The sequence below is a fragment of the Hyperoodon ampullatus genome (genome assembly GCF_949752795.1).
Source record: "Hyperoodon ampullatus genome assembly, chromosome: 13".
NCBI lineage: Eukaryota > Metazoa > Chordata > Mammalia > Artiodactyla > Ziphiidae > Hyperoodon > Hyperoodon ampullatus.
Genome location: NC_136926.1, coordinates 31202887 through 31214962, shown reverse-complemented (window position 1 = coordinate 31214962; position 12076 = coordinate 31202887). Strand labels below are relative to the sequence as shown.

General features: G+C 39.8%; 1 protein-coding gene across 1 annotated transcript in view; it reads left to right on the top strand.

The window, feature by feature from the left end:
* Positions 1 to 4133: 4133 nt before the first annotated feature.
* The window catches only part of ANKRD12 (ankyrin repeat domain 12), a gene marked incomplete at its 3' end in the record, with an annotated part of 109845 nt that continues 101902 nt past the window's right edge, over positions 4134 to 12076 (top strand). Inside the window, exon 1 of the mRNA XM_079717028.1 lies at positions 4134 to 4382. The remainder of the gene's footprint in view (positions 4383 to 12076) is intronic.

Below are 12076 nucleotides of genomic sequence, written 5' to 3'. Positions count from 1 at the left end.
ATTAATAGCCAGCTTTAAATTCAGGGATAGATCTAAACTAATCCAGTTGTTTCAGGATTTCTCAAAGTCACTGTTTGGCCTTGATCTTATGACAGACTAGTAACTATGATGCTTATAAATATGATTATTTTTAAGACTGTCTTTAAAAATGAGTTTTTGAGAAATGAAATTGAGTTACTTTTACTGAGGTGGATGGACCTAGAGTCTGTCATACAGAGTGAAGCAAGTCGAGTTACTTTTACTGAGGTGGATGGACCTAGAGTCTGTCATACAGAGTGAAGCAAGTCAGAAAAACAAATACCGTATGCTAGCACACATATATGCAATCTTAAAAAAAAAATGGTTCTGATGAACCTAGGGGCAGGACAGGAACAGAGACACAGATGTAGAGAATGGACTTGAGGACATGGGGAGGGGGAAGGGTAAGCTGGGACGAAGTGAGAGGGTGGCATGGACATATATACACTACCAGATGTAAAAGATAGCTAGTGGGAAGCAGCTGCATGGCACAGGGAGATCAGCCCAGTGCTTTGTGACCACCTAGAGGGATGGGATGAGGGTGGGAGGGAGATGCAAGAGGGAGGGGATATGGGGATATATGTATACATATAGCTGATTCACTTTGTTATACAGCAGAAACTAACACACCATTGTAAAGCAATTATACTCCAATAAAGATGTTAAAAAAAAAACCCTAGTTTTTGTTTTTTACCTAGGAAGGTAACAACAACAGTAATTTTTCAAGTGGCACAAAAAGGTAACACAATGAAAATGCTCGTTTCTACCCTAGAGCCCTCAGACCTTCTTCCCACAGGCAACTACTTTTACTATTATTTTTACCTCTTAAAAAAAAATAGTCTATCTTCTCTTTGTTAGCTGTTAAGCTTTTTATTTTAAATTATGAAAAATTACAGGTATTCCTTTAAATTAAAGTTACTATTGTAAAAAATGCCTTACACTTTGACATAATTTTTTTTTTTTCCCACTAGACGAAATGTTAGGAGTGGGAAGGTTTCAGATACTGGGTGAAAAAACAAGTCATGTATTAAGGATATGCACTGATTATTAACTTATGTACTACTTTAGAAGCAGAATATTGATTTTAGGTCGTTATAATTATAGGCATACTGTTATATCATTATCAAAATATATTCTATAGTTCTTAGATCATCACTTACATTGTACTGCAGTAGTACATATTAGGATTTTGAGTTGAATCTTGCTTAATCTTTTTGTCCATTTTTCTTGAAAATCCTATCAATTTTTAACACAAGAGCACTGGTTTTAATAATTACAGATAGGTTTTAAAAACACCTGGCAGGTAAAATTTCATTACAGTAATCCAAGATGGTTCCAAATGTATATGAACACACTGATTAAAATTTTCTTGCCAGTTTTCGGTTGCCTGAGATGAAGCTATATCCCAGCCTATTTTTCAAACCCATAAGGAGAAGTTGGCAGTGTTGATGTGTCTAACACCACTTGCTCTCTCAGTTCCTAGCTCTGTGCTGTGTTTTACAAAAAAGATATTTAGGGAGGAAATGTTCTTATTGCTATTTAAATTTTTTTATTACAAAAATGAACCAACAAATAATTCAACTTGTCATTTTTCCTACTGGGCAAAGAATCTAATGTCTGGCTTTTTTGGTGGTTTTTGGAGCGGCTACTGAGTGTAGCTAGGGAAAGCTACCAATTCCTCAGAATTACTTGCTGTGACTGGATGGAGCCATTGCCCTAGTAAGTCCTACAACATGATGATAGTCATAAGAGTATTAAAGCATTACATCTGTATAGACTGTCATATGATAAGCCATGATTGAGACTGTATTTTTCATTTATTATATTCACCTTCCTGAAATATGGCAGGATTATTTGAATGATCTAACTGTACATCATGTAGCAAAACGTAACAGTAGTTGATTCTAAAGGTAAGAAGTTGGAAAGAAAGTAAATTTTGCAGATGGCTTCTAGATATCAAATACACACATTTTAAGTGTCTGCTAGTAATAACCCTAAATAAATGTAATAAAACTTAACCTTGGCTAAGAGTGATGTTTAATGCTTGGGGTCCTTGATCTCCTGGTTCTATTAAGAAAACAGATATTTTGCCCACTTGCTGAAGATGGATTCCAGGATTTGAGACAAAGACAGGGCTCTACAATTAAAAGCCTTAGCAACTTACTAATCAACTAGCTCCAGCTTCTTTTGAGGTCTCTTATCCATAATAAGAATTAACTTCTTGATTTATACTTCTAGTTTCAAACTGAAAGGAAAATTAGCTCCTCTTCCCTTCATTTTGGACTTTTCCAATAACAAACTGTGGCTGATTTATAATTTGTCGTGTATAATCTTAATAAGAGCCTCAATAAAATTTTTTTTGCAACTTGATTGATTCTACAATGAACTTTTCTTTTACAGATAGTGTCCTATTCAAGTGTAGTCAGTACAGTGCCTTAGATCACAATTGCCTTGAGTCTTTCATGTATTCAGTGACTTTTAAGTAATAAGGTTGTGCATATAGTTATGGCATGAATTATGGTTAATTGATTTCAGCAAATTCAAGATTAGCTACCTTTCAGTTTTGAACTGAGGCTCGTACTGCTGTAGAAATAGCTATTGCCTCTGCCATCCATTCTCCCTATGACAGCGAGTTAAATGAGAACCAACTCAACGACTTGAAGTCAGACAAGAGTTGGTTAAATTTTTAGTGGATTTTTCTTTGTATTTCATGCCATAAATATCCAAATTATACGTAACAGTGATCCACTTCTAGCCACAAGGTGCTCTCTTACAATTCATATTGAACCTAATGTTTTTAAAGGTGGGAGAAATCAGGAACCTAGGAAAGTAAAAAACAGTGATGTTTAATGCAAGTTTATGCTTTATATGGTTAAATGCGGGGATTTAGCTTTCTCTGTCAAGTCTGAAATATATCATCTGATTAATGACATAAATTCGTAACTTCACTCATTAAGTCACAAATGCGTGCTGTAGTTTGGAGGCCACAACGATGAGGGAGAAGATGGTTTCCCTCCAATTACGCAAGCTCTTTTATGGTTAAATAAAGGCATGCACAGATAGTCGCGGATTAACCTCAATGTAAATAAAAAGCGTCCAAAAGGAACTCAATAAAATGGTTTCCCTCCGATTATGTAATCCCTTTGGTGGTTAAATAAGGGCAAGTACAAACTGTCGCGGATAACCCTCCAGAGGAAGTCAGAGTGCCAGCAGCTGGACCGCCGAGGCGGTAAATTTCCCTCCTGCACTGTCCTCCAGCTGGCAGTGCCCTGAGAAGGACTATCTCGGATGGGGGAAAATGCACTTAAATTTGTCTGAAAAGGTCATCCGAAGGTGTGCCTGTGAGAGGGCGTATTGCAGAGTCCGTGCAGTCCCCGCGACAGGTGCACGCGAACGTGCTTTAGGGATGAGCCCGGGGCCCACATGGCTCAGGTGAGGGGCGCGTTGCGGCCTGGCCAGCCCCGTGCTTCCGCAGGTGCGGCCGTCGGCGCGCAGGCGCAGTGCGCGGACCCGGGCGCACCGCCTTTCCGAACGCCCCTGGCCCGCAGTCCACCGCGAGCCGGGGCGGACACCCGCCTCCGCCGCCAGCCGGGGCAGCAGCGTTGTTCTCCCGGGTCCCAGCTCGCAAACTCGTCCGCCCGCCCCCGCAAAAATAACATGTGAATACCCAACGTAGAGACTCCTCTTCCTCGCCGCCGCCATTTCCCGAAGTTTCCAGTCACTGCCACGGTCATGGTCGCCGCAGAGCGCGAAGCGGCACCCGCCGGCCCGGCACGTCGGCGGCGCCTGCGCGGCTCCCTCGCTCCCTTAGGCCCCTCCCTTCTGGGGCCGGTGCCGGCGGAGGGGAGGCGGCGAGGCGGGTGGAGTCTGCACCCCCGCGTCCATTTGGTACGCCCCGACCCCCGCCCCCGGCTCGGGAAGCTTCTCCCGGCCCAGCCAGAGCGGCGGGCCGCGGCAGGCCGCGGCGGGGAGGCGGGCGGAAGGGGCGGCGGGGCCGGGGGCGGAGCGCTCACGCCGCCCGTCCCGTGCCCGGCGCGTCACGTGCCCGCGCCGCGGCCAATCGCCGGACGGCGCCGTCCTGGGAGCGAGCAGGCTGTGGTGAGGGGCGGCGGAGACCGGAGATGTTTTCGAGCCCGGCCTTGGCGGTGTTCGCGGCGGCGGCGAAGACCACGACAGCGTCGGCGGCGCCGAGGCCCTCGTTCCGGGGGTAGACCCTCCCGCGCCGGCCGTGCCTCGGGTCCGTGCGGGCGAGGGGGGCGTGGCGACAGGCGAAGAGGAAGGAGGGGCGCGGTTTCAAGCCCCGGCCCCGGAGTCCGGGAGGAGCCCCTCAGTCGCGCCCGCTCCCGTCCCCTCCCCCGAGCGAGGTAGGGACGCGCCCCGCCCTGCGGCGCCGCGCTGACAGTATGGGCTGCCCCGCCGGGAGCGCCGTGGCCGCGGCACGGCGGGAGCTGCCCGAGCGGGGGGCGGGGGCTCCGCGGGCGGCCGCGCCGCTCCCGGAACATGGCGGGGACGCGGCGCGTGTGCGTGCGAGGGAACGAGGGAGCGAGTGTGCGCGGCCGGGGGGGAGCCGCCGGGAGCCGGGCGGGGTGGGGGTGGGGCGCCCCCAGCCCGGGGCCGCGGGTAGGCAGCTTCGCGGCGCGGGCGAGCCGGGCCCCGGCGTTCTTGGACCCTCGGGCCGCCGTGTTCTTGGAGCTAGTTCGAGGGTAACACGGTGTGACGCAGCCTCGAGGTTCCCAAAGCGTTGAATAAACGGTTGTACAAAGAGGTCACCGAAGCCCAGCTGACAGCTGTTTTAATAATAACAGAAACAGTTTAGGACGGGAAGTTGACACTCTTGCACCCGTAGAAACCGTAGGAAACATTTTAAGCAGTGTTAGCGGTCGAGAGTGTAATTTACACCCTGCGGACGCAGTGAAAGGGGTCGCAGACCTAGAGATCCTTAACACTTCGGAATCGGCTCTAATCCTGAAGTTGAAGTGAACCTGAGTTCTCAGTCATGTGTCCTTTTTTATTTTAAAACGGTTTATGTAAATTATAAAAGAAGGCGAACTGGTGAAATAGCTATTTTAAAATAAATCCACTGTTGATTAAAAACATATGCTCATATAGGCTCTTAAAAATCTTGGGCACTGATCTGTTTCAGTTTCTTCAGTCGTTATACAAAGGCTTTCCTGGAGATTAGCTCAGAACTGGCAGAACATGTGCTATATTGGTGCCAAGTGGCTTAAAAAACAAAATGAGATAGTGTCGACTGTGTAAGATCAAGTCGTTATATTAGCTAAGCTTGTTGGGAAAAGTCTTTAATTTGGGCTAAACGCAAAAACATGTAAACATTCGAAATGTTTCATAGGCAAGGGGGGAAGGCTTTACTAAAAGATCTTTTATAGTCGACACAAGCAGTAACTAAATTTCTAAAGGTCTGCAGACGGTTGACTGAGTAAGGTCAAGACTAACTATTCGGGGTATGTGTTCTATTTTAGGGACAGGCAAGGTGTTAAAATGAAGTAAAACCTAAGTAGTATTCATGGAAGGAAAAGAGCAGGATGCCTGTAATGTTCTTAATCTCTCTGGTTTCCATAGTTGTTGTTAGGATGGTTTTATGAACAAGCAGAGCTGGGAAAGTGGAAATCTCCGGTTGTGTATTCCATGAAGACTATTTGAGGCAGAGTAAAGCAAATAAAGTATTCAGATGAGGAAAGAACTTAGTAGGTGGAAATACATGGTGCGGTCTTTGATTTTAGTTCTTTAATACCAGGAAGGGGGAAAAAAGCTTGAATTTTGTTTGGAGACGAGCGCCCAACTGGTGGAATGAATTTAAAAGGAAGATGTTTTTATCAAATTGTTTATGTTACTTTTTTTTTTTGCTATAGAAGTTGCTGAAAAAGGTAACTGATAATCTTCAAGGTAGACTGGAGAAATAGGGATATTTGGAAAACTCTTCATTGGAAAAGAGGTTTTTATTCTATAGAATAAAAATAATAGTAAAAATGTTCAGTTTCTTGGTATGGGTTGACGAGTAGTTAAATTTTCTGTAAGCCATTCTTATGTTTTAAGAGCATTGTTTCAGGCTAAAAGGAGAATGAATAGTGAGATTAATCATGTCCATCGTAGTCCATAAAAGGTTTAGACAGCTTTCTGTATATAAACTTGATGCTACTGAAGCAACATCTATCAGATAGACATGAAGAATTTATCCAGTAATTGCAGTAGGTTGCTTAATAGCTAATGACACCACTTTCTGACTTGGAACTTGTTGTGGAAGCTGACATCAACATGTATTTGTAAAATGCTTGTACTCTGTAAAGGTTGTAGTTTAGAGATTTATCCTTAGAACTGGAAGAGACCTCAGATTTTGTAATCTGTTTCCCTCATTTTACAGATGAGAAAATAAAGGCCTGGTAAGGGGAAATGACTTACCCAAGTCAGCACAGCTAATTAAAACAGTCTATGGTTTGGCCTAGAGATTTTTTTTTCTGAAGACGCTTATTTGCTTCTTTCTTTAAGAAGTAACTTTATGGAGTAGTGGAAAGAACAGGCAAATAAAAGTGAGAATGCCAGGGTTTAAATTCTTGATTTGTCACTTCCTAACTGTGGTTTTTGACAAATCATACTTTCAGAACCTTGCCTTTGTAATCTGCAAAAAATAATTTTCCTACATAATTTACAGGATTGTTCGATGGAACAAATGTGATTACATATGGAAAGCACATTATATACTATAAGCTTTTATCTATATAAAAAGTGGTGATATTATTTTTAAAATAAATACAGTTTTCTACTGTATTATCTAAGGTGTCTAGATCCCTAGGTTTTTGCTTAGCCTTAGCTTCATTGTTTTGAGCACCTGCTGTTTTACAGATTATAACTCCCTGTAGATACATTTTCTGATCCCTACTTAGTTCTAATCTTAGTAAAGCCTCTTATGAACATTTTAAATATTGTGGTTGTTAGAGCCTGACTTCCTCTGGAGAATATGAAGTTTCTTCGTATAGCATTTGAAAACATTCTCATATACACTCATGCATGCATAATCTGTTTCTTTAACAGGCAGTGGCTTTTTAAAAATAATAGTGAAAGTATCTTAGTAGCAATGTTAATTTGTTGCTAGTTTCTAGATAATGCAATAACAGGAGGTAATTTCCTTTATAAACTCAGCTTTTGAGTAGTTCATGTTAAGGTTATCTTGTAGATCTAAAATATAAGTGCAGAAATGTTAAGACACTGTTGACTTTTGCTGTTAGGTTTAAAGACCTTTTTCTTTTAGCGCTTTGAATCGATAATACTGGGAACATCAACATTGTAGTATTGTAGTGTTACATACATGGATTATTTGTAACCTTGAAGCTAAAGGTTATGATAAACATTTGTTGAGCATGTAGAATCTGCACGTATCTGTGTTCAAAGTTTTAAGTGAAATATTTCAGATAATTTTCATAATAACCCTGTAAAACAGATACTGTGGTGAGGAAAATGAGGCTTTGAACTGTTATGTGGTGTACAGATATTCACAGACCTAAAAAAGTGACAGACTCTGCCGTCCCCATTCTTAACCATTTCTCTGTATTCTACCTCTAAGAGTGTTCAGCTGATTTTGAGAAGTTTTAGGGCAGTTTTTAAGTTTCTGACTTTGTGAAAAATTTGGCAGGGGTGGCAGTATTCTACCTTATACTATGTTGGTTAAAAAACCAAAAGAAAAGAAAATACCTTATGAGAATTGTGGAAAACAGTCCAGCAAGCCTTTTAATGAGATGCTGATGTAGTTAGGTTTTTTTATGTTAGTTGTCAGAAGCAAATTAGTCTTGCCAGCAACAGAAGGACTACAGTTGTTAACAGTACTAAGAGGCTGTTCTAACAGACTCCACCTTGATATTGATGTTCATTGTTCTAAGGAAACATACTTTAAACAGAGTGACTGAAGGAAAAAAATAACTAACCAAATTCATTTGGGACTTTTATAAAGGAATAGATCCAGCAAGAGTAAATATGAGTTTGTCCAGGTTAAAAAATAGCAACCAAAACTAGGTTTTCTGATTAGTGGAATCCTCTACAATTCTAAGAAATTCAAATTCAAATTTAAGTTCTTAGAGAATTAGGTTTAAACACAGAAATGCTTCCAAATTGAGGTAAATAGAAGAGGTAAATCATGAAGCTGCAAGTTGCAAAATCATTTTTCTTCGGCTTTTAAAAATTGTGTCTTTTTTTGGCCGGTCCCTTAATATTTGTTTATTGCACTCAAATTGTTTCAAAATATGTAGTAGTTTACATTTCTGTTTATCAGTTTGTATTTGGGCCACAATTGGGGGAGATACCACAAATACTAGTGATAAATACTATGTTGTTAAACTACCTTATTGCTTGAAAGAGTTGAGAGAGTCCTGTAGCTTCTTACATTTCAGATTGTTGTTCTTCCTACATAGGAGTTTTGTCGGCATTCTGACTTCTAATAGAGAACAAAAACCATGTGTGCGTGGCTCTCTCTAGAAATAGCTGTAGTAACTCACGATAAAAGATAATAGTATGTAAAAAATTACGGTGTTCCGTAGTTCATGAAGTACATTTTATATCCGATCTCTTGAATTTCACAATTACTCTGAGATCAGCAAAAAATCCGCTAATCTAATGATATTGAACCATGGATGGGATCCAGGTTAAAATTCTCTGGAGTAATGCTAGACTCCTTTGAAATGCACTCGTGAAAGAAAAGCATTTGCAAATCTGAAGGAAGAGGAAAGAAACACCTACTTTTATTCTCTCTTCCACCAAAGCCGCATTGTACACAACTTTCTTCCATTCTGTTCTACCACTTCTGAAACTTTAACAAGCAGGGTAGAAATAAATACTAAAAACATTCTTTATACCACTTTACTGATTAGTGCTGGTGGTTAATGATGTCACTTAGATGAGAAAATTTTAAATGTACAGAATGTTTCCTACCATAATTTGCATAAAAATATTGTAATTAGGAATAAAACCTTGGCTTATATTTTAATATTATGTACTAAAGTCTTGCAACCTCTGAGTTAAAATAAGTCCTTTTTACCAGAGTTTAATTTTGACTATTTGGAAGTTACTTGGTGATCAAAGAAAAGACCTTTTATTGAGCTTTAGTATTCTAGGTACTGTTAGATACTTACATATGTGTTATTTTAATATATGATGAGAATAGATATTTTACATATCTAGTTATGAAGAAACTTCAAAAAGTTGTTACTGGAATGTCTCCAACTCTACATGCTATTACTCAAGAACTAACTTGAAATTTGTAAGTGTTATGAGAAAAATTTTTTCTTGAGATCAACTCAATTTGTTTGTAGATTGATAGTTGAGGTGATCACCCAGTAGTGGTTCTTCAACCTTCAGAAATTATCCCTGTCTTCCAGGATTCATAAAAACATCGCAAGAATGAAGATGAGTGTTCTCTTTAAGCTGCAGTCCAACAGGACAAAAAAATACCTCTTTACCTTCTATTTGTGCTCATGCTGTTGAAAGTAAACAAATTGTTGGTTACCAACTAAAATTTGTGTCATTACATTTAAGTTATATTACCGCTGTCATTTTATATCCAAGGCTTTCATCTTTAATTGCGGTATGAAGGGTTTGATTTTAGCTACAGGAATTTGGGTTATTAGCTAATACATGGAGAAATAATCATTTGCATTTTCTCTTCTGTGAATTGATACTTCATATCCTTTTGTCAGAGGCATAATTACAAATGTCCTGTGATTGATAATGGGTTCTCCACATAACTTTTCGTTCACTCTTTACCATCACCTTGTGAAGTTTATCTTGTTGCCATTATACAGATGAGTTTAAATCAGTGTCTGTATTGCTCCTTTACAAAACTGCACCTTCAAAGAAGCTGATATTATTAAGAGAAAAGGTAAAATGATAGATAAAATTTGAGCCTTTGTGGGGAAAATAATTGTTCTGTATTATGGATTTTTACAAGGAGTGAAAGTTCTTGAATGATCTAATCTGACAGTGTGACAGATTATCTCTGGATATTGAATATGAAAGTAAACAGAATTTCTTTTATTTTTCTGTATTTTCAAGTTTTGTCACAATGAACTAGTATTATGGATATAATCAAGAAGGTTTTAAACACTGCATGCTTAGTTAACAAATTTTAAATAAATGTTTCTATGAACGGTATCGCATTTAGCGTTGCGACAGGAGTTTAGAAAAATATAAGCGAAGACAATATCATAGTTTTTTTTTTTAAAGGATTTACACTCAATGAACAAAACATAGACATGTGAAATAGGTGGACAGTATTATTGTTTAGTCATTCAAATTGCTTTCTAGTTGGTGTAGAAAGGAACATGGTGAGCCCTCAAGGACATGGATCATGTCTGTCTTGTTCATTGTTGTACCGTAGATTCCATCACACTGTAAAGGATCACCCCGATGCTAATGACAGGAGGATGGTCTGACTGACAGAAGAGAATGAACTGGGACTAAGGGAGAAAAGATGGGTAGCAGATGAAAAAGGCCATGATTGCTAGGAAGAGGGGCTTAATAAAAATTAATTTCCAAGATGGGGAGTAATGTAATACAGATTTTCTTAGAAAATAATTCGAGGTCGTATAGAATTCATATAGGAGACAAAGAGATCATTGAAAAGGTGCTTAGGTTTTAAGGTTTTAGGTGCCAATGCTAAGCACATATCTGAAGAAGACTTTTCTTCTTGTATGGAGCTTAAAATCTAGCTGCAAGAGATAATTACTTAAAACAAGGATCCATAATTACAGAGAGGTTCTGTAAACATTTGGAATTTACACTGCAAATTTTTTAGTGAAAGAACCTATGGCTTTCAGGCTCTGAGATGGGTCTGTCCAAAAAAGACTAAGAATCACTGACTTGGAAATTTAAGTTGAATTTTTGGTGTAGAACTGTTACATTCTTAAATAGTCCTAATTTGTATTTTTAGGCATTTATTTTTTATAGTATATTTCTTTTCATAGATAAAGTTGTTTAATATCAGTATCATCAGTGAGATTTGCCTTTTTTATCCACAGTTCATAACAATTACATGATTATATTTCAGGAAATGTTTTATTTTAAAAATAAAACCAAATACATATGTATTTTTTGTCATTGGGGTTGGAGTTTCCATAGTACCCCACTTTTCTTGTTACTTACTTATACAGCTGTTAAAATACAGTGAATTTACTATGCTTTGGGCCCTCGGTACCATATTTCTTATTATTCTCCTCAGCATACTTTGGCAGGGAAACAGTTTATAATCCTAAATTGCTCTGACTAAAAGAGCAACCAATAATACTACTGCCCTAAGTCAGTTTAGAGCATGTTTTCTTTTAAATGCTTTATATGCAGTTATCCTGAATTCTTTTTTTTATTGAGGTCTGGTCGATTTACAATATCAATCATACTAGTTTCAGGTGTACAACATAGTGATTCAGTATCTTTGTAGATTATACTTCATTTAAATTTGGCGGTTGTCCTGAATTCTTGTGTGGAGTATAGCAAGTGGGTTTATGTTGGAGAGTGTGCAGAAGACAGAGGTAGCAGGTCAGGACTAAAGGCCCAGACAGTTCAGCCCTGGTGTGAAGTTGTATGGAAGCTACAACTTCGGCTATCGTTGAAGTAGTGCTAATAACCCACCTTATTGTTGGGTCAGGGTGGGAATGATGTGGTATGTGGATTAGAAATAACTTAATACTTCCATAAGTGTTGCTCTCTTGGGCGGGGTAATGATTTCAGTACCCCTAACTGCATAGAGAGTTTGGGTGTAGATAAAGATGATTTTCAGGATCTCAGACTTACATTGCAGAAGCCATGATTATCATAAACTATTCTGGTTTTTTATGCCATGTCCTTTATCTCAAATCTCTTTTTTTGTGTTTTTTTTTTAATGTGCTGCTATTCAAACTGCACCCAATTATCTAAGCAATTAGAAGTCTTTTCCTTTCGTTTAAGGCTGAAGTATGTACCTATCATTTTTAAAGAAAGCTGCCGGGACTTCCCTGGTGGCGCAGTGGTTAAGAATCTGCCTGCCTATGCAGGGGACACAGGTTTGAGCCCTGGTCCAGGAAGA